Source organism: Pseudorca crassidens, chromosome X (genome assembly GCF_039906515.1).
Source record: "Pseudorca crassidens isolate mPseCra1 chromosome X, mPseCra1.hap1, whole genome shotgun sequence".
NCBI classification, from domain to species: Eukaryota; Metazoa; Chordata; class Mammalia; order Artiodactyla; family Delphinidae; genus Pseudorca; species Pseudorca crassidens.
In genome coordinates this window covers 113405670-113428010 of record NC_090317.1, presented here as the reverse complement: position 1 = coordinate 113428010, position 22341 = coordinate 113405670, and the positions used below count along the sequence as shown (strand labels likewise).

The following is a 22341-nucleotide window of genomic DNA, read 5'->3' as shown; positions in this document are numbered from 1 at the left end:
GCCTCTCTGCGGGGTCGGCGGACCACGGCCCCGCGCGGGCTTTACGGCCGAGGCGGCGGCAGCGGCGCGTGTGTAGCGGCGGCGGGCGGGAGCGCGGAGGAGGTGGAAAGAAGGGGGGCGCTGTCACGGAAACTCCGGCCGCCGGAGACCCCGCCGCAGCAAGGCCACTGGGCTCCCCGGTTGCAGGGCGTGAGCACGCCGACCGGAGCACCAGGGAGACACACCGGGCGAAGGAGGGGGCCTATGTACCCTTCCGCATTTTCCTGGGTCTCTCTCCCGGGCGGTGACGTGACGTGCTGACGGCGGGCCCGTGCCGGGGAGCTGGGCCGCTTTTTGTCAGCTCCGAGCTCGGCCCCTCCTCCCTCCCTCCGCCCGCCCCACCAGCCGGAGCCCGGCCCAGTGCTCCAGAGAAAGGCCGGCCTGCAGCACCCGCCACCGTCGCCGACCGCCCGCACGCCCGTCCGGTGAGTTCCGGGCGTCGCCGCGGCCGCGGGGCCTAGCGCGCGCGCAGGGGCCTGGTCCCGGCCTGGTCGGCGGCCCGCGTGGCGCCCTTCCGCGCTAGGCCGGGCGGTGTGGCGCGCGGCGCCGAGCAGGCCCCAAGGAGGCCGCAGTTAGGCCCGGGGAGGAGCCCGGCTGCCCCGAGCGGCGGCGAAGCCGCGCTCCGCAAACGGGCGGGGGTTGGGGGAGGGTCGGCCGGTGGCCCGGGACGCGGCCGAGGGGCCCCGGGTCGGTGCCGCGGCCGGCCCGGGGCACTGCGCGGGGGCGAGGCCTGGCAAGGAGGCGAAGGCTGCAGGCGTGAGGTGAAGGCCGCAGGCCGGCCGGGCCGATTTTCGCTATGTAAATATCGGTGAGGGGGGGAGGGACGGGGGACAAGATGGCGGCGGCTCGGCGCCTGCTGCAGGGGACGATTGAGGGGGTTGCTGGGAGGGGGAGCCGCCATCTTGAAGGCGGCGTCTGAAGAGAAAATTCCGCTACAGCCCGTAAGGGGGGGTCGGAGAGCGGGCGGCGGCGGTGGCGGCGGCTCCGGTGACGGGTCCCGGAGGCCCGGCACGGCAGCGTGTGCGCGCGGAGGGGCGTGCTCGCTCCCCACAGCGGCCATTGCCCTCGCCGCCATGAAGTGCGCTCGGGCTGTAGGCGCTCGGCGGCAGCGCCACCTTCCTGCCCTGCCTACCGCAGCACCCGTGACTAGCTGCTGCTTCCGCTGCATTTTAGTCGAGCTGCCGCAGGCGGCCTTCGTCGGCTCTCAGGCGCTGGGGCAATCTCGTTACTCAGCGTCCCCGGCCCCGCGCCTTTCCCCCGCGCTTGTTACAGGTCACTTGAGGGTCCGCCGAGGCATGTGGACTCACCACGGCAAGTGGGACCCCAAGACATTTTATTTTTACCTCAGCAAAGTCACACGTGAATTAGAGTGCTTTAGATGCGGTTGTTTTCCAACAGCCACTGCCTTTTCGAGTAAAGAAAGAAAGAAAAATTTTTAAATGGATAGGAAAGAAGTTCTCACTCTTTCACGTAGTAAGGGGAAAAGTGCAAATTGCACAGCACGGAAACGGAGAAGTAAAAATTTTACGGAGTCGTTTGAATTTCATTAATTTGGAAACAACTTTCTAGAAAAGGTGCATTTAAGCTATTAGCGATCTGTTGGTAGTATTTACTTTTTTTCAGGAGTAAGAAAAGGGCAGAAGGTTTTATTTTCTTATTGAAGGACAACGTAATGTGATGCAGTATTTATTGTTCCTGTACCTGGTATGGTATTTAGTTTCTCTATTTGATTTGAAAAATTCTAAGGTGGAATTCCACTCCTTAAAGTAGTTTTGATTGCATACTACACTACTCTGAACTCGGTGCTAGGTGCTACGAAAGATCAAAAGGTTCTTGTAATGCAGACGGTGGCTCCAAGAAGTTCGTTGTTCAGAGGCAGATGAGATGAGGTGAAATGCACTGAAGTGCTGCCGGGAAGGTACAGCCAATTATTGGGGTTTCAGAGGAAAACGAGGTTAGGTGACATTTCGAGAAGGTTACTGAAGGATGGGTAGGACTTTATTAGACTGAGGTGGAGGTGGGGAAAGGGCATTTCAAGGGTGAAGCTTCTTCAGAAAACAGCAAGTATGTGTACTTTGGCTGGAGTAGACGGTGTAGGTAGGGGAGTGGTGGCTAAATAAGGTGGATGGAGCTTGTTTTCCAGGTGGAGGGGCTTATACTCAATGGGGGAGGCCAGGGAGCCCTCAAGTAGTAGAGTGATGACACACCTGAGCCCGGCTTTATAGTCACTTAGCCCTTCCATTGGCCTAGGAAGTTTCAAAGTTGAGGGAGAGAGTAACAACCAGTGTTTCACTGCAGGAATGATTATCAAGAATGTGCAGAAGTTCAGACAATTTTGCTACTTTTTCAACAATCCATATCTAGTAGGCAGCTGCTCCTTTTTTCTGTCCTAATTTCTCACTCCAAGTAACTTTTTGCTCAAGAGTTATTATAATCTCTGTAGTCAACAAATGGGGAGGCGTTTCTAGCTTTTCATTTACCGTGGTTGAAAATTACAGGACGAGTGCTGTGGGTTACTTCACGAAAATGAGGAATGAGCCTGTAAGTATCTCCATGGTAATTTTTAAACAGGTCAGTTTTGAAAAGTAGAAGAGCGATGATTAAGAAGGCAGCAGCCCTCAGGTGGTCTTTTTGGAATCCCTGTTTTTCCATGTGGTAAGAGGAACCACCTTTTTGATTAAGAGGGTAATAACTAAGGCTGTTTACTAAGCTAAGCCTTCTCATGTTTTGATTAATATTTGAACTATTCTCGATGCACATTTTGGGAATGTGTTTCCTAGAATTTTATGATACGTAAGTTTATAGGTAGCATAAGTATTCACCAGAAAGTTGTTTCAGTTTTTCTATTTTTCCTAAACTGCAGCAGGTCAGAGCAGTGATTGCTCCGTGAGGGGAAGGGAATGAACTGAATATTCTCATGTTTATCTTAAAGGGCTATGGTTTAGAAAAGTTTGAGACACAGTGCGTTCTAGGAGGCTGACTAGAAGCAAGTTGCTAAAGCACTCTGTGGTCCTTGAGATGGTAAAGGTAAACGTAAACTTGAAAGAACCAGTTGCTTTATGTCTTGACAGGTGGGAAAGACGTAGAATTCTAAAAGAGAATTGTATTGCTGCACACGCAGTGCAGCGGCAGTACATGTTCCAGTACAGCAAGAGTGGATGATTAAGATTAAGAGTTGGACTTCAGTCGTATAGTTAAGACAGGAGTGTATGGTTTGGAAGGATTTCTGTCGGAAACAGTTAAAGTGCTTTTTGCCTGAAAGGGTGGTCTGGAAAACTGGTGGAACAACAACTGTCTTGGATAAATGAGGTGTTGGTTTTTAACTTGTGTATCTTCCAGATAGATGCAAGTGTTCTTTTTTAAAAACATGCTCACAATGCATTGAAGAAAAACTTTTTTCCATATTGCTTTTTGTAAATGCTTCCTCTCTCAACCTACCTGGACTTGTATCGCCACTTATGACCTTGTTTGTACTATTTGTGTTTATGCACACTGGCAATTCCAAACTTTTTCTTTTTTACTCTTAAACTCCTCAACCTGTCCTTGAAACCCCTCAGCCTCAGCAGAGATTACCTAATCTTTTACTTAAGTCAGAAAGATAGACAGCCATCTGATCTAAGCAATTGAATTTCCTTCCTTCCACTTCATATTCTTCCTTTGTCTCTCCCTAGGCTGTCCTCCTGTTCTTCACTTGTGGGAAGAATTGGCCTCCTTCAGGCCCAGATGCTCTGCCTGTGGGATCCACTGGTCCCAAAGGATGGAGCTCTGTCAGTGTGATTCTGCCACTTGCATCATTGCCCTCTAACTCTGCTGATGCCTTTTCCTCTCCTTATAAACATTCCTAGGTTTGCTCATCTTACAAAAACCTCAGCTGTCTTATCTCTCCTTTCACCAGCGTTTTCATTTCTTTTCATTCCACTTTTCCTAGATCTGCTGTTTCCCAAATTGGGAGACTTCTACAGCATGTCAGCAGGTGTGTTATATAAAAGTGTTCTTTGTTTCAGAAACTCTATACTTTCTCTGCCTTCTGTTATGGGATTTTCCTCAAGGTCAGTTGTCTATCCTGTTCTCTTGAATCTTCTTGCTTGGTTTTGGTGCCCTTTACCATGCCCATGCTCTCTAGTTTCTCTAGCATTGCCTACTGACCACCTCCTTTCAGGTGTCTTATTGTCTCAACATGGCTGAAACCAAATTTATCTGGAACATAGTAGATGCCCAGTACTATTTATTGGGAAAAAAACTTTTTTTTTAAACGCAGAGCCCCTAAAACAGCTCCTGCTTCTAGCTTTCTTTCTGTTTATGGCACCATCATTTTTCCGGGCTCATTCTTCTGTCTCATATAACAATGTAGGTATGTTTTAATATAGCATTTAACCTTTTATATTTTAGCTGTGTATTTGTATTTTTGTTATCTTTTCTAAACTCTGGATGTAGAGACAGGTTCTCATTTATCCTTGTCCCAGAGCATTACCTGGTACATGGTAATGACAGTAATCTAAAAGCAATTCTCTCAGTTTTGGGGTGCAGAGAATTTTGTGTAGTTGAATCGTTTTCAACTATTCAAGCATCTGTCTAGTCACTGTATCCTTTGAGCAAGGGGTGTGTGTAGTAAGGCATATGCCACATAAGCTGAGTAGACCCTGCCCCCAGCGCTTAAGCTTGGGGTTAATATGGCCAGTGTATACTTAGTCCTGTCAAATTAGTTTTCCAAAGAACTTTTTATAAAATCCAGGAATCTTGTAACTATATTTTACTCAAAGGGAGGTGACATTTTAAGGAAGCTACGTGGCCTTGAAGAATACAGCCATTAGGATTGAAAAAATATTTAAAATTATGAAATATTTCAGAATTACTGAAAAGCAGGTATCGCCCAGATTTAACAGATATTAATATTTTATTACATATTTGCTTCATAACTTTTTGTGTATTTAAAGAAAGAAAACTTCACAGATTGAAGAGTGCCTCCCTATCCCATTCCTGTCTTTTCTTTGCCAGAAATAACCACTGTCCTAATATGTATGTACCACAAACAATGTCAAGTACTGCTTTATGTGTTTTAACTTTACATAAATGGTATCATACTCTGTTTATCATTTTATATGTATATTTTTTCACTTAGCAATGTGTTTTTGAGATTTATTTATGTTGTATGTAGATCTAGTTTAGCAGTTCTCAAGAGTGTGCTCCAGGAATTCCCAGGGATCCCTGATATTATTCCAGCCTCATTCTTTTGTACACTGCACAAGTACTGTACAGAGCCTCCACGAAATGTGATGTCATGATAGATTGAACACAGACGCAGTTACGGGAATCCAGCTGTCCTCTATTAAGCCTGTCCTTGAAGAGATTTGCAGAAATGTAAAACAGTGCTACTCCTTTCACAATTTTTTGTTTTGAAAAATAGTTATTTTAAAATGTTCATGTTTATATACAGTGGGTTTATTTTTTATGAATACTTTTAAGGTGTCTCAGATTTAATTTCTAATATAAACATCTCTAGATAGAACCCACATAAACAAAAACTCTTTGAGGTCCTCAATTTTTGAGTGTAAAGAGATCCTGAGTCCAAGAAGTTTGAAAACTACTGATCTGGTTCATTCATTTTACTTGTATTTTAATGTATAAATATACTGTGGTTTATTTATCTATTCTTAGGGAGGGGCCATTAGGTTGTTAGCAGTTTTCTGCAATTTCAGACAGTGTTGTTGTGAGCATCCTTATATGGGGTTCTTCTCTCTTGGGATTATAGAAGTAGAGTTGCTACATTCAAGAGTCTGTGCATTTGTCAACTTTACTGGGAATTGCCAAATGTCAAATTGTGTTCCATTCGACACGCCCATCAGCTGTGTATGAGCCTCTGTTTCTCCAGACCACTGCCAAAAGATTAGACTTTACAGTTTTTTCCAATCTTTTAGGTATAAATGGTATCTCATTGCTGTTTTCCTTTTGCATTTCTTAGATTACTCGTGTTGTTGAGCCTTTTTTCCCACGTATTATTAGCCATTTGAGTTTTCTATGACTTGCTTGTGCCTATCCTTGGTCCATTTTTTATTGGACTGTTGCCTTTTTCTCATTGGTTTATGGTTATTTTTATATTCTGAATTCTAATGGCCTGTAGTTTTATACACTGAAAATACCATTTCCTAGTCTGTGGCTTATTCTTTAGCTTTGTTTATGGAATATTTTTTTGTGTAGGACTTTTTAATGTGAAAGTAGTCAGTTTCCTCAGTTCTTTTTCATTTATGGTTTATGTTTTCTTGTATCTGCAAGAAATTATTCTCCTGCCCCAAGGTCATAATGATACTGTGCTTTTTCATATTTAGGTCATTAATTCATCTGGAATTTTTTTCTCTATTGTGTGATATACGGATCTGATTTATCTTTATTTATTTATTTATTTTTTAAAGAAGATGTTGGGAGCCTCCCTGGTGGCTCAGTGGTTGAGAGTCCGCCTGCCGATGCAGGGGATACGGGTTCATGCCCCAGTCTGGGAAGATCCCACATGCCGTGGAGCGGCTGAGCCCATGAGCCATGGCCGCTGAGCCTGCGCGTCCGGAGCCTGTGCTCCGCAACGGGAGAGGCCACAACAGTGAGAGACTCGCGTACCACAAAAAAAATAAAAAATAAAAAAATAATGAAGATGTTGGGGGTAGTTTATTGATTTATTAATTTTTTTTTTTGCTGTGTTGGGTCTTCGTTTCTCTGCAAGGGCTTTCTCTAGTTGTGGCAAGCGGGGGCCACTCTTCATCGCAGTGCGCGGGCGTCTCACTGTCGTGGCCTCTCTTGTTGCAGAGCACAGGCTCCAGACGCGCAGGCTTAGTAGTTGTGGCTCATGGGCCTAGTTGCTCTGCGGCATGTGGGATCCTCAGAGACCAGGGCTCGAACCCGTGTCCCCTGCATTAGCAGAGAGATTCTCAACCACTGTGCCACCAGGAAAGCCCCCTGATTTTATCTTTTTAATATGAATTTGCCAAGTAGTTCAGCCTTTCTCCTCACTAATTTGTAATGCAACTTGTGAAGTTTATCGTATTCTCACATATATACATCTGTTTCTACTTTCTTCTGATTTCATGGGTCTGTTTGACTATATACCTATACCTCTCTGATTTAACAGTGATAGCTTTATAGTTAAATCTTAATAAGTGTTTTGTTTCTTTGGAGTTTTAAAGCTATTTTCCTTCCTTTGTTTATTTTTGGGTCAGTTTGTTGGTTTCTATGAAAAACTGTTGGATTTTTATTGTATTTGCATCATATTTATAGAATAATATGTAGATACTTATAGATGTATGCTAAGTAGTGGAGCTGGGGTCTGAATCTGGGCATATTCTACTGCTTTTCATAAAGCTCTTGCACAACTTTTGTTAGATTTTTTGCTAGAAAAAAATTTGTATAATTTTTGTTATTGTGAATAGGATTTTCTTTTAGATACTGTTTCTGTATTCATCATGTAAGCTTGCTGAACTTTCGTATTACCATATTTCATAGATTCTGAAGGACATCCCGCCCCCATTTTAATATGACAGAGGTTCATACAGATCTTTGTTTGATGGTGTCCTATAATCAGTGTTGTCCAGGTAGCAGTCATGATGTAGTTATTGTTTTTACATGCACATACTTGGTCAAGACTCTTCATTTTGTCATCACTTAAATGAGTATGTGCATTGTTGTGTTTTAATTTCACACCCAACAATACAACTGAAGGCAGAAGGAATTGTGAGGTGGGTGTCTTACTGGAAAGAAAATCACATAGATAATTATGGAGCATTTTAAGAAATGCTGCATCAGCAGCACTCTTGTTGGTAGAGAACAATATTGTTAGGAAAGATTGAATAGCTTTGAGTAGAAAAGCATTCCATAGTAGGACCCTGAATGTGAAGTTTTAGGAGTACTCTACCAATTTCTTTCTTTCTTTTTCTTTTTTTTTTTTTTTTGCATTTCATCATTTATTTAATGTTTAAGCTCTCACACTAGATTTTTACAAGCTGGTGAACACTGACAAATTATTTCCCCCACAGAACTATAACCACATGTTCGCAGACAGTATAAATGTATGGTTGAGCTAATGTTAATACACATCACCATTTTATCAATTACATAATAAAACAAATTGTCAATTATCCAAATATTAAGTTACACAGCTCAAAAGGCATATAAAATATTAAATGTCTGCTCAATTCATTAGCAGAAACCCTTTTTTTTTTTTTCCAAGAGAGGTTGGGAATCACACTTCAAACAAAAATAAAATGGTAAACAACTTCAGATAAGTTTGAAAAAAAATTACAAGAATTTCAGAAATTTTATGATTAAGAATTGTTTTAGCTACAATAACAAAGTATTTCCACCTTTTAAAAAATATTTACTAAGTTAAAGCACATATTCTACATGTTCTGCACAAGACAAAGGCAACATTTTACTAAAAATATTTAATAGCCCCCTCCCATTCTTTTTTCAGGCCCTCCCTGTAGATTGTACCCCAAAGTGCAAACACTGAAATTAACTGTAAGGCTTTTTTGTCTGGAGACATTAAAGACATGTGCTTCTTTTACAATGTAGATTTTCAAAATGGAGGTCTTCTATAACAGCACAAAATGAGATTTATAGAAAGACATTAAATAATCACTGTAAGACTTGGTTAATTACAAAAAACTAAAATAAGCAAATCTGATGTATACTGGTATGAATGTGGAAGACCTAAACATATTGTGAGCAAATAACATTATAGGCCCTACTTTCTATGTTTGAAATGATGGAAGGAATAAACCACATAAGGTCCAGAGTTTTCTTAGTTCCTGGGATTTTAGTTCTATGTGATACTAAAAATATATAAGTATTGTGCTGGGTATTTCGGCACCTAGTCTTTCTAAATTTCTTATATATTGGTAAGATTCTGGCATGGAAACAGATTTAAAGACATGACTCAATACTGCATGATTTCAGAAAAGGTCAATTGGTACAAACAATAATAAGCACATTTTAAATGCTGAACAGCAAGAATCCTTTGCTGTGTGTCCAAGGAGGTTGATCATAACCCAGACACAGAAGTTGCAATTCTGCCAGGCTTGTGGCCTGGTAAAACTGCTTTTCGACACTCCTGTGGAAGCTTCATCAGACTTCATGAAGCCATCGTGCTGGCTAACATGTACAACAAATTCCGTCCTGTCTAGGTTCCACTTCCAAGCAATGGCATCAGGCACCCCAGTTTTATTGAAAGCAACAGTTGTTCCTATGACCATTGGAGTTTTTGAAGCGCAGCCGCATTTTAGGACGATACTTCTCCAAATACAAAAGTTGCTTGCTGTTGAAAGCTCCACGCTGCTTTTGTCTTATCAACTGTACTGCATCTTCATATTTCATTCCACCTTCAATTAATGCTAGGGCGACAAGCACTGGACCTCTCCCAAGGCCTGCAACACAATGAACGGCAATACAACAACCAGGGTCTTCGTGGAAGTTAATTGTCACGAGACTTAACCAATCATCAACAGTCTGGTTAAATGGTGGTGCGCCATCATGAAAAGGCCAATCGAGAACATGGATGCCTTCTTTCTCCGCAAGAGTAGTGTCATAAGTTGCTTCACATATTCTTGCTGTTGTGGTAACTCCATACTTCTTAAGTTCCTCTATAAATTTGTTCAAGGTCGCATTGGTTGGATTAAGAAATCTCATGTTCTTATAAGTGACTTCCACAGGAGCTGGGTGGTTCATTCGAGCCGTGTTAATTTAGTTAAAAAAACACTCAATAGGTTTATGAAAGAATTTAAAAACTTGAATACAGGAATGATGCAAAGAAACTGAGTACTTCAATATACTCCACTTGAAATTCTCAGTGCTTTTGAGTATGAAGTTGAGAGTAATGGGAAATGAAATGAACCTCCTAACAAGAAGCAGCAATTCTTCAATTCAGTGATACTGAGGCAATAGAAAGGAAGTGCACTGAGCTTTACCCCATGCAGGTCAGAACTCTTGTAAAAAATGCTCTGTGGATTTCAGTTCAACACTTCTGTGTCCAGGTTAACCACTCTTATGGGGGCTTCTTGGTAGAGTAGTAATGAATTTCTACAGTTCATTTGTCTGCACGGAAGTTGTGCTGTGCCTGGCAGTAATCTCCACTGCCCTTCAGAAACTCCATAAATGTATGACCAAGAACACCACAGAACTGAGGAATATGTCTACTCATCGAAGATTGTGGCCTAATCATACAGCCGGTCCTGAGGTGGCGGTAGTGGCAGGGCCAGGGCGGCAGCTTCACGGGCAGCCGTGGGGTCACCAGACTCCCAATTTCTTTTGCTTCTATATTTTCTTCTATATATCCACAGGATATGATGAAAATATGTCTAAATAAGTCTAAAAGAATTGTCTTGATAAATCTAAAATGAAATTTCTAGATAATAAAGTATAGCATCGGTTTAACTGGCAGGATATTTTTCTTAGATGTAGGTAAAACAAGGATGCATCTTAAAATTGGCAGTATTTTTAGATTCAATGAAATGTGGGAGTAACAGATTATTACAGTTTATAATTCTTGTATTTTCTAAATAGGTGTGTGTGAGTAAAGATGTTTTATTTCTTCTTTTTCATTCCTTTTTGCCTCCTCTTTCTTTTTTGTTTGTTTTCTTTTTCTTCTACTTCATTGACTAATGCCTCTAGCACAGAGTTGCATGAAAGCATCGATAACAGGCATCACTGTCCACGTGCTTTAATGGAGTGCTTCTAATATTTTACCATTAAGGATGATATTTTCGTGTTTTTTTTTTTTGGAGGGAGGAGATATTTATTAATGTTCTCTTTTACTTAGCATTTTAGAGTTTTCGTTGATTTTTTTAATGTTTTTGCAGCATCTATTCGTGTGATGAATTGTATTCATAGATTTTGTATTTTAAACTGTCTTTGGAGTCCCTGGATATTTGCATCCTTTTGCTATTGCCATGTACTTTTTCTTTTTGTGCTAACTTCTTAAGATGTGTTGCGGAATAATTCTTCTCCTTTGAAACAAGTTGTATTTCATAGATATGATCTGTTTCTGGAAACTTATAAGTCATCTGTGAAACTGTCTTTGGTGTCTTTTTTAGTGAGTTGTTTTTTGATTAATAGTTTGTTTCATGGTGATAAGTATTTTTGGCTTTTCTCAAGTTGTTGTTATTTATACAAAATGAACAGTATTCTAGAAAAATATAAAAATTCAGATATATTGGTATAAAATATAGGCTTCTCTAATGACTTTAAAATGTCTAATTTCATTAATTTGTTCCTTTTTTTTTCTGATGAGTACTGCCAATAACTTGCCTATATTAAGGCTTTTCAAATAGTTCTTTTTATTGACCATTTCTGTTTCTGCTCCATATGGTTAATATTTCTTTCTATTTTATTTGCATTTTTTCAGACATTTAAAAAATTTAAGTTGGAAGTTTAGCTCATTAGTTTTAACATGTTTATTGGAGTATAATTGCTTTACAATGGTGTGTTGGTTTCTGCTGTATAACAAAGTGAATCAGCTATACATATACATATATCCCCATATCTCTTCCCTCTTGCATCTCCCTCCCTCCCACCCTCCCTATCCCACCCCTCTAGGTGGTCACAAAGCACCGAGCTGATCTCCGTGTGCTTTGTGGCTGCTTCCCACTAGCTATCGGTTTTACATTTGGTAGTGTATATATGTCCATGCCACTCTCACTTCGTCCCAGCTTACCCTTCCCCCTCCCTGTGTCCTCAAGTCCATTCTCTACATCTGCGTCTTTATTCCTGTCCTGCCCCTAGGTTCTTCAGAACCAATTTTTTTCTTTTTAGATTTCATATATATGTGTTAGCATGTGGTATTTGTTTTTCTCTTTATGACTTCACTCTGTATGACAGACTCTAGGTCTATCCACCTCACTACAAATAACTCAATTTCATTTCCTTTTATGGCTGGGTGATATTCCATTGTATATATGTGCCACATCTTCTTTATCCATTCATCTGTCAGTGGACACTTAGGTTGCTTCTGTGTCCTGGCTATCGTAAATAGTTTAGCTCATTAGTTTTTAATCTCTACTCTTACATGCTTTTAAAACTATAAAATTTCCTCTGAACTGTAACTGGTACTATGAATTTTATGTGAATTGATTTTTTATTATTTAGTTCTAAATATATTGGGTTTTTATAATTTTCCTATTGCCCATTGAATTATTGAGACTTTTCCAATTCAAGGAAATTTTTTTTGGGGGGTGTTATTACCTCAGTGACATTTACTTCTAATTTTACTACATTATATTTGGGGGACATTGATTAATAATTTGTATTTCTCTATATTAACAACAAACAACGTGAAAATAAAATTTAAAAGCCAGTACAGTTGATTGATTGTTTTATATTTTGTTTTAAAAGCTAGTAGTACAATTTATAGTAAGATCAGTGAACATCCAGTACCTTGAAATAAACCCAACAAAGCTTACTAAGACCTTTAGTGAAAGCATTACTGAGAGAAATGAAAGAACTCATAAATGGGGAGAGATACGATGTTCATGGATAAGAAGTATCAGTGTTATAAACATGTCAGTTTTCAACGAAGTCCCAATCAAAACCCCAACAGGCTTTGCTTTTTTTTTTTTTTTTTAAAGAAGAGCACCTTTATTTATTGGATACTTATTCTGTGCCAGTCCTGATGCTATATTCTTGACATATCTAACTCGTTTCGTGCTCCTCACTGCCTTAAGTGGGAAGTACTATTCTTTTTTTTTTTTTTAATAAACCAGTTCTCAGATTTATATGGAAATGCAAAGGGCCTGGAATAGCAAAGGCAGTCTTGAAAAAAAAAGTTGGAAAACTTACACTACCATATATTAAAGCTTATTATAAAGATGCAGTGATTAAAATAGTGGGTGCAAGGCCAGATTGATCAATGCAACAGAATAGTGTCTGAGAGTAGACCTACATATATAAGGTCAATTGATTCACAACAAAAGTGTGTTGGGATTTTGATTGAATGTAGAGGCTAATTAAGAGAGAATTAATACTACTGATCCAATATATTCAAGAGCAAGATTGATTTCTGTGTATATTTGTATTAAAAAAATCCCACTTAGAGTTTTCAGTTACTCTTACTAATGGTATTTTACATTTTTAAGTGTTACATAAGAAAGCTTTTGTCTTTAAAATAAAAAGCTTTTGCCATCAAGTATATTAATTTTAAACCAGCACATTTTATGAATTCATTCTGATATTAAGATTTTAGTTGATTCTCTTGAATTTCCTGCATAAGTCATATATAAATAAATATAATTTCTTTCAAATAATAATTATATCTTGCATTTCATTATCTTATCTAATTGCATTGCCTATCAGTTCAGTTCCCATACAATCTTAAATAATAATAGTGTTAGTGGGCATCCTTGTCTTAAGTTTGGCTTTAAAAGAAATACTTTCAGTGTTTCACCTTAGTTTTAATACATGTCTTTTTGTTATAAAGTGATACTGATATCATTCTCCTATCTAAAAATACATGTTGTAACATGAACTAGTTTAAGATTTGCATGTGTAGTTTTTAAACCAGCTTTACTGAGAGGAAGTTGTTACAAAATTCACCCTTCAAAAGTGTACAATTCAGTGGGATTTTTTTTGGTAGATTCAGAGTTGTGCTACCATCACCAGTAATTTTAGAACATTTTTATCCCCCCAGAAGGAAACCCTGTACCCAATTAGCAATCACCTCCCACCCCCAGCCCCGGACAGTCTACCTTCTGTCTGTATGGATTTGCCTATTCTTCATGTTTCATATTAATGGAATCCTGTAATATGTGGCTTTTTGCATCTGGCTTCTTAGCATAAGGTTTTCAAGGGTCATCTATGTGATAGCATGTACTAAGGTTTCATTCCTATTTATTGTACTTTTTCTAACTGTTAAAAAACATGTCTTTCTCTTCCAATTTGACTAGTTTAAGTAAAAAAAAAAGATGTTGAATCTCAACTTTTCAGCATCTGTTGAGGCACATCAGGATTTTCCTTTTTTGACCTGTTAATTCGGGCCATTATTTGGTTCCATCCTTGAATTCTAGAATAACCATACTTTGTCAAGGTGTCCGTGTGTGTATGCGCATGCATGTGTGCGCGCGCGTGTGTGTCTATATATATATATTATATGATGGATCACATTTGCAAAAACTTGGCTTTGGATTCATAATTAACCATGTTTGTAGTTTGGTTACATTATTTTTGTTAGGTTTTTTAAAAAACGGTAAATTAGTTTTTTTATTTTAAGTTTTGAATTTTATTTTGTTTTTCTACAGCACGTTCTTATTACTTATCTGTTTTATACATATTAGTGTATATATGTCAATCCCAATCTCCCAATTCATCCCACCAGTACTACCACCCCCCTGCCACTTTCCCCGCTTGGTGTCCATACGTTTGTTTTCTACATCTGTGTGTCTGTTTCTGCCCTGCAAACCGGTTCATCTGTACCATTTTTCTAGGTTCCACATATATGCGTTAATATACGATATTTGTTTTTCTCTTTCTGACTTGCTTCACTCTGTATGACAGTCTCTAGATCCATCCACGTTTCTACAAATGACCCAATTTCGTTTCTTTTTATGGCTGGGTAATTTTCCATTGTATATATGTACCACATCTTTATCCATTCGTCTGTCGATGGGCATTTAGGTTGCTGCCATGACCTGGCTATTGTAAATAGTGCTGCAGTGAACATTGGGGTGCATGTGTCTTTTTGAATTATGGTTTTCTCTGGGTATATGCCCAGTACTGGGATTGCTGGGTCATATGGTAATTCTATTTTTAGTTTTTTAAGGAACCTCCATACTGTTCTCCATAGTGGCTGTATCAATTTACATTCCCACCAACAGTGCAAGAGGGTTCCCTTTTCTCCACACCCTCTCCAGCATTTATTGTTTGTAGATTTTCTGATGATGCCCATTCTACTTGGTGTGAGATGATCCCTCATTGTAATTTTGATTTGCACTTCTCTAATAATTAATGATGTTGAGCAGCTTTTCATGTGCTTCTTGGCCACCTGTATGTCTTCTTTGAAGAAATGTCTATTTAGGTCTTCTGCCCATTTTTGGATTGGGTTGTTTGTTTTTTTAATATTGAGCTGCATGAGCTGTTTATATATTTTGGAGATTAATCCTTTGTCCGTTGATTCATTGGCAAATATTTTCTCCCATTCTGAGGGTTGTCTTTTTGTCTTGTTTGTAGTTTCCTTTGCTTTGCAGAAGCTTTAAAGTTTCATTAGGTCCCATTTGTTTATTTTTATTTCCATTACTCTAGGAGGTGGATCAAAAAAGATCTTGCTGTGATTTATGTCAAAGAGTGTTCTTCCTGTGTTTTCCTCTAAGAGTTTTACAGTGTCCGGTCTTACATTTAGGTCTCTAATCCATTTGGAGTTTTTGTGTATGGTGTTAGGGAGTGGTCTAATTTCATTCTTTTACACGTAGCTGTCCAGTTTTCCCAACTCCACTTATTGAAGAGACTGTCTTTTCTCCATTGTATATCTTTGCCTCCTTTGTCATAGATTAGTTAACCATAGGTGTGTGGGTTTATCTCTGGGCTTTCTATCCTGTTCCATTGATCTATATTTCTGTTTTTGTGCCAGTACAATGTTGTCTTGATTACTGTAGCTTTGTAGTATAGTCTGAAGTCACAAGTCTGACTCCTCCAGCTCCATTTTTTTCCCTCAAGACTGCTTTGGCTATTCGGGGTCTTTTGTGTCTCCATACAGATTTTAAGATTTTTTGTTCTAGTTCTGTTAAAAAATGCCATTGGTAATTTGATAGGGATTGCATTGAATCTGTAGATTGCTTTGGGTAGTATAGTCATTTTCACAAGATTGATTCTTCCCATCCAAGAACATGGTATATCTCTCCATCTGTTTGTATCATCTTTAATTTCATTCATGAGTGTCTTATAGTTTTCTGCATACAGGTCTTTTGTCTCCCTAGGTAGGTTTATTCCTAGGTATTTTATTCTTTTTGTTGCAATGGTGAATGGGATTGTTTTCTTAATTGCTCTTTCTGATCTTTCGTTGTTAAGTGTATAGGAATGCAAGAGATTTCTGTGCATTAATTTTGTATCCTGCAACTTTACCATATTCATTGATTAGCTCTAGTAGTTTTCTGGTAGCATCTTTAGGATTCTCTATGTATAGTATCATGTCATCTGCAAACAGTGACAGTTTTACTTTTTCTTTCCCAATATGTATTCCTTTTTCTTCTCTGATTGCCGTGGCTAGGACTTCCAAAAATATGTTGAATAATAGTGGCGAGAGTGGACATCCTTGTCTTGTTCCTGATCTTAGAGGAAATGCCTTCAGTTTTTCACCATTGGGAATGATGTTTGCTGTGGGTTTGTCGTATATGCCTTTATTATGTTGAGGTAGGTTCCTTCTATTCCCACTTTCTGGAGAGTTTTTTTTTATCATAAATGGGTGTTGAATTTTGTCAAAAGCTTTTTCTGCATCTATTGTGATGATCATATGGTTTTTCCTTTTCAATTTGTTAGTATGGTATATCACATTGATTGATTTGCGTATATTGAAGAATCCTTGCATCCCTGGGATAAATCCCACTTGATCATGGTGTATGATCCTTCTAATGTGTTGTTGGATTCTGTTTGCTATTATTTTGTTGAGGATTTTTGCGTCTGTATTCATGAGTGATATTGGTCTGTAATTTTCTTTTTTTGTAGTACCTTTGGTTTTGGTATCAGGGTGATGGTGGCCTCATAGAATGAGTTTGGGAGTGTTCCTTCCTCTGCAATTTTTTGGAAGAGTTTGAGAAGGATGGGTGTTAGCTCTTCTCTAAATGTTTGATAGAATTCACCTGTGAAGCCATCTGGTCCTGGACTTTTGTTTGTTGGAAGATTTTTAATCACGGTTTCAATTTCATTACTTGTGATTGGTCTGTTCATATTTTCTATTTCTTCCTGGTTCAGTCTTAGAAGATTATACCTTTCTAAGAATTTGTCCGTTTCCTCCAGGTTGTCCATTTTATTGGCATACAGTTGCTTGTAGTAGTCTCTTAGGATGCTTTGTATTTCTGCAGCGTCTGTTGTAACTTCTCCTTTTTCATTTCTAATTTTATTGATTTGAGTCCTCTCCCTCTTTTTCTTGATGAGTCTGGCTAAAGGTTTATCAATGTTGTTTATCTTCTCAAAGAACAAACTTTTAATTTTACTGATATTTGCTATTGTTTTCTTTGTTTCTGTTTCACTTATTTCTGTTCTGATCTTTATGGTTTCTTTCCTTCTACTAATTTTGGGTTTTGTTTTTTCTTCTTTGTCTAGTTCCTTTAGGTGTAAGGTTAGATTGTTTATTTGAGATTTTTCTAGTTTCTTGAGGTAGGCTTTTATTGCTATAAACTTCCCTCTTAGAACTGCTTTTGCTGCCTCCCATAGGTTTTGGATCATTGTGTTTTCAAAAAATGGTAAATTCGTTTTGTAAAAAGAATTGAGGAGGCTTTCCTCCTGTGTTCAGCTAGCTTTGGGAAAAGCCTAGAGCTTTTTGAAAGGGTAACAGACATCTCCCCCCCCCCCATTTTATGGTGATTGGGTTCTCTATCTCTTATTGAGTTAATGCTTGTAAATTAACATTTCTCTTCAGTGTGCTAGCATAGAATTATAGACTGTTTTCTTACAAGTTTTTTACTTTTCCTGTATCTATGTGTTTTTTTCTTTATTTCAAATTATGTATGTTTGTGCTTCTCCCCAGTTTCCTCCTCCCTTTTAGATTATTATCTAGTAGTAGTTTCCTATGTCCCCAAATCCCTGAAAAAAGCAGGCATGGATTTTGTTGGGGCGGGGTGGCGGGGAGTGCAATGTAAATTAGCTGATTCCCTAGCTTTGCTCCAGAGAATGATCATGGGATTAATGCTGCTGATACTCTACCTGGCGCTGATACTCAGTGGAGCATGCCCATTGTTGGTCATGTGAGAAATAGGTGGGGGGGGGGGGGATTAGATGAAGGTAGTCAAAAGGTACAAACTTCCTGTTATAAATAAATACTAGAGATGTAATGTGCCGTATGATGAAGGTAATTAACACTTCTCTATGTTATATATGAAAGTTGTTAAGAGTAAATCTTGAGAGTTCTCATTACAAGGAGAAGAATTTTTTTTCTGTTTCTTTAATGTTGTATCTATATGAGATGATGGATATTCACTAAACCTATTATGGTAGTCATTTCATGGTGTATGTAAGTTAAATCATTATGTTATACATCTTACACTTATAGAATATGGAATGTCAGTTATATCTCAGTAAAACTGGAAAAAAAAGATGAGCAAACAGGGAAAGAAAAAAAGAAGCAGGTCTGCAGGTGTATTGCAAACCAGCCCTTTCATTGTCCAGCCTGTTCTTTTTTTGTTTGTTTTATGATTAAAGGATTTATTAAGTTATAGGTACAAAACATACTGCTAATTGTATTAGCAGAGGATCAGTGTAAAAATGCTCCATAACTTTGCAAATGTCAGTTTAAAAATTTTGTTACAGTTGTTGAAAGGCCTGATATTATATTCTTGCCAGTATTTAAAATGTACAGAGAACATTGTTAGTGTCAGCATTGAGTTTACAGAGCCTAACAGACCCAAAGTGATGTATTTAGGAAGAGCAATAATAGGAAGCATGTGTGTTCATGTAGGTGAGGGAAAGTGTAGGGTATTAGGTTACTATTTTGGTGCATGTATATAGAATCTAAAAAAAAAAAAAAAAGATTCTGACGAACCTAGGGGCAGGTCAGGAATAAAGACCCAGACGTAGAGAATGGACTTGAGGACATGGGGTGGGGGGAGGGTAAGCTGGGACGAAGTGAGAGAGTAGCATTGACATATATACATTACCAAATGTAAAATAGCTAGCTAGCTGGAAGCAGCTGCATCGCACAGGGAGATCAGCTCAGTGCTGTGTGACCACTTAGTTCTAGTTGTGGCAAGCAGGGCTTCTCATTGTGGTGTCTTCTCTTGTTGCAGAGCACGGGCTCTAGGCGCGCGGGCTTCAGTAGTTGTGACTTATGGGCTCTAGAGCGCAGGCTCAGTATTTGTGGTGGACGGGCTTAGTTGCTCTGCAGAATGTGGGATCTTCCCGGACCAGGGCTCGAACCCGTGTCCCCTGCACTGTCAAGTGGATTCCTAACCACTGCGCCACCAGGGAAGCCCAGAAATTAACCTTTTAAAAATATCCCCTGACGGTTTTATTTAGTTTAACTCTTCTGTGTATTGTGTAGTTTAAATTAATCTCCATATTATGTCAAAACAGTCTCCATCCTTTGATCACATCAAGTGTTTCACAAAGTCCACTCCAGTATACCTCACCTAAAGGTGGTTATTAGAGGAAATCATGTGAGTAGGATTTCTGTTCAGAGTGTCAGCAAAAGCTGATAAACTAAACTATTTTTTTAAAACTTCAAAAACAGTGATCCAAGGAGATTTGTTAGACATTATGATATACAGTAGAGTTTTATGTGATGAACGTGGATAAATTATTGAGTACATTAAATAGCAGTATTTCATAAAGGAGGCCGTACTACTTTACATAACAAAAACTAGGTAGAAAGCGTATGCACTTCCTGGGACTTCCCTGGTGGCGCAGTGGTTAAGAATCCGCCTGCCAATGCAGGGGACACGGGGGTCGAGCCCTGGTCTGGGAAGATCCCACATGCCGCAGAGCAACTAAGCCCGTGAGCCACAGCTACTGAGCCTGCGTGCCACAACTACTGAAGCCCACGTGCCTAGAGCCCATGCTCTGCAACAAGAGAAGCCACTGCAATGAGAAGACCGCGCACCGCAACGAAGAGTAGCCCCCACTCGCCGCAACTAGAGAAAGCCCGCGCACAGCAACGAAGACCCAATGCAACCAAAAATTAAAAAAAAAAGTATATATAAAGAAAAAAAGGGTATGTACTTCCTAACATCAAGCTATAGTCTTAAAGACAAAGGCATTTAAAAAGTGTAGTGCTTAGTGTTTGTAGCACATCAATGCAACTAACTTCAGAGGGTGTTTTGGCAACTCTTTAAAAATTTTCTTTACATTTTTTATTTTTAAAGCACTTTGTTGAGGTATGATTGACATATAAAAGCTTTACACATTTAATGTATACGTTTGATGAGTTTGGGGATAAGTATACACCTGAGAAATCATCACCACCAGCAAAGCCATAAACATTCATCACCTCACAAAGTTTACTCCCACCCTATCATCATCATTGTCTTCTTCTGCCTCTTCTTCCTCTTCCCCTCCTTCTCCCTTTCCTTCTCCATCTTAGTAAGAACACTTAACATAAGATGTACCCTTTTAGCAAAATTTAAGTGTGCAGTACAGTATTGTTAGCTATAGACACTATGCCATATAGAGGATCTCCAGAACTCTGTATCCTTTGGACATTATCTCTCCAACTTCTCTTCCTTTTTAACCCCTGGGAGCTACCATTCTTCTCTCTGCTTCTCTGAGTTTGTTTTAGAGTCCACATATAAGTGAGGTCATGCAGAATGGTTTTTTTTTCCTGTATCTGGCTAATTTCACTTAGCATAATGTCCTCTTCCATCCATCTTGTCACAAACGATGGAATTTTAAGGCTGAATAATATCCCACTGTATGTATATATCACATTTTCTTTATCCATTCATCTGTCAATGGACATTTAGGTATTTTGGCAACTCAATCTGAACGTGAATAGGGGCTTTGGAAAAATAAGACTTTAAGAAAGCTTGTCATTTTAGGTCCAAATATTTTATTTCCTATTTAAAAGCTCTTTAAAAATTTTTTTATAAAATTTGAAGTATAGTTAATTTGCAATGTTGTGTTAGTTTTAGGACCAAATTGTAATAGATTTTGGAAGTTCGAACTCTTAGACTTTAAACAAACAAAACCTTGAAATTACTGATTGGCTCAAATGGTTTTATGGAAAAAACTAATTTGTAACAAAAACTTGGCATTGAATTTTTGAGCAAAGTGTACAAAAGTTCCAAGTAGGACAGGGCAAGGAAGGACGGGGCTCTGACATTTACAACAGGAAGCATTTTCTCTTCCTCTTCTTGGCACAGAGGGTGGGCAAGGTTTTTTGAAAATAAAATACTGTATTAGGGAGTAGAATTTTAATTAAAGCTATTAACTTAATCTTATTAATTATATATATCTTTCCTTATTTTTTGAATGTTTGATCTGTCAGGTGTTGATAAGAGTTGTAACTTTTCACTACTATTGATTTTTTTTCAGTTTCTATCATAGTTTTTTTGCTTTTACATATTTCCATGCTGTTTTGACACATACAAATTCATAATGACTTCAAATTCAAGATAGACTAGAGAAGACACACATTTATTTTTACTTCCTTTTGAAATCACATTGAGGAAGAAGTATAAAAATTCAGAGAAAAAAGAAAACCTGAGAGGTATGCCACTTGTAGACCAGAATATGATGAATTTCTGGTTGAATAAAGCAATTGGGAATCAGTTAATGGCAAAGCCCTAGCGAGCTTAGTGAACCTGTGGCCCTATTTGGAAAGTTGGAAGGACCATCCCAAAATTGTCATTCTGTCTTTTCCCCAGTGTCAAAAGTGGGGACATCCTAGGATAAAGAGCAAGCCATGGGCACAGCCAGATTATTAAAGTTATGGAAAGCCAAGCCTTTTACTTATCAGTATAGATGTCTCTAGTGGTTTTCCTCCTGAGCCAATGCCAAAAATTTGGCTCTCTGAATTGCAAATTCATCTATAGGAAATTCCAAAGTGGGTACTGTGGGGAGAAAGTTAAGGGCAGTGCTTTAGGTAGCTTGTGGTATCCTGAGGGATATCGGACCTCCAGTACCTGCAAGATGGGCTACTCATCCACCATAAAGGAAAGCCTGGTTAGTTACATGGTTCCTTTGTCTCCCTTGACCGCATTCTAGACAGGACTCCTTTGGTCAGAACTTAGGTTCATTGCTAGGCAAACAGGGATTCTCACTTGGGCTGAGGAAATACAGCCCAGCTATCAGAATGTAACTCTAGACCTTCATCTACAAATATGAATGGACAACCTGTAAGAACCGTGCTTTTGAGGAAAACCATCAGTCTGAAAGAGAGGCACCAAATTCAACAAACTGAGTAGTGAAACAGCAGAGGAGACAGGTTAATATAGGGTACAGAATAAACTTTAAAATTCTCAGAGATATTTGAGAAGATACAGTATCCACTGAAAAAAAGATTGCTGTGAAAAAGAAACTAAGCTTATTTTGGAATTAAAACATGATCTTTTAAGTAAAAATTCAGTAGATGGAGTGAAGATCAAATTAGCTTAGAAGGAAGAGTTTAGGGATTCTGAGAATATAATAGACAAAGAA

At 39.1% G+C, this 22341-nt stretch overlaps 1 protein-coding gene and 1 pseudogene across 3 annotated transcripts in view; one reads left to right on the top strand and one right to left on the bottom strand.

Annotated features, from left to right (window-relative positions):
• The window catches only part of ZFX (zinc finger protein X-linked), a 57775-nt gene that overhangs the window by 229 nt on the left and 35205 nt on the right, over positions 1-22341 (top strand). The window contains exon 1 of one of the 3 annotated variants that reach the window (XM_067723768.1): positions 94-464. The exons of 1 other annotated variant lie outside the window; for it this stretch is intronic. The gene's annotated coding sequence lies outside the window, so the exon portion shown is untranslated. Of the gene's footprint in view, positions 1-93; positions 465-693; positions 838-22341 lie in introns of those variants that run through there. One more of the 3 variants, XM_067723769.1, reaches the window with a different exon arrangement.
• Positions 9121-9830, bottom strand: LOC137216557 (protein tyrosine phosphatase type IVA 1 pseudogene; annotated as a pseudogene).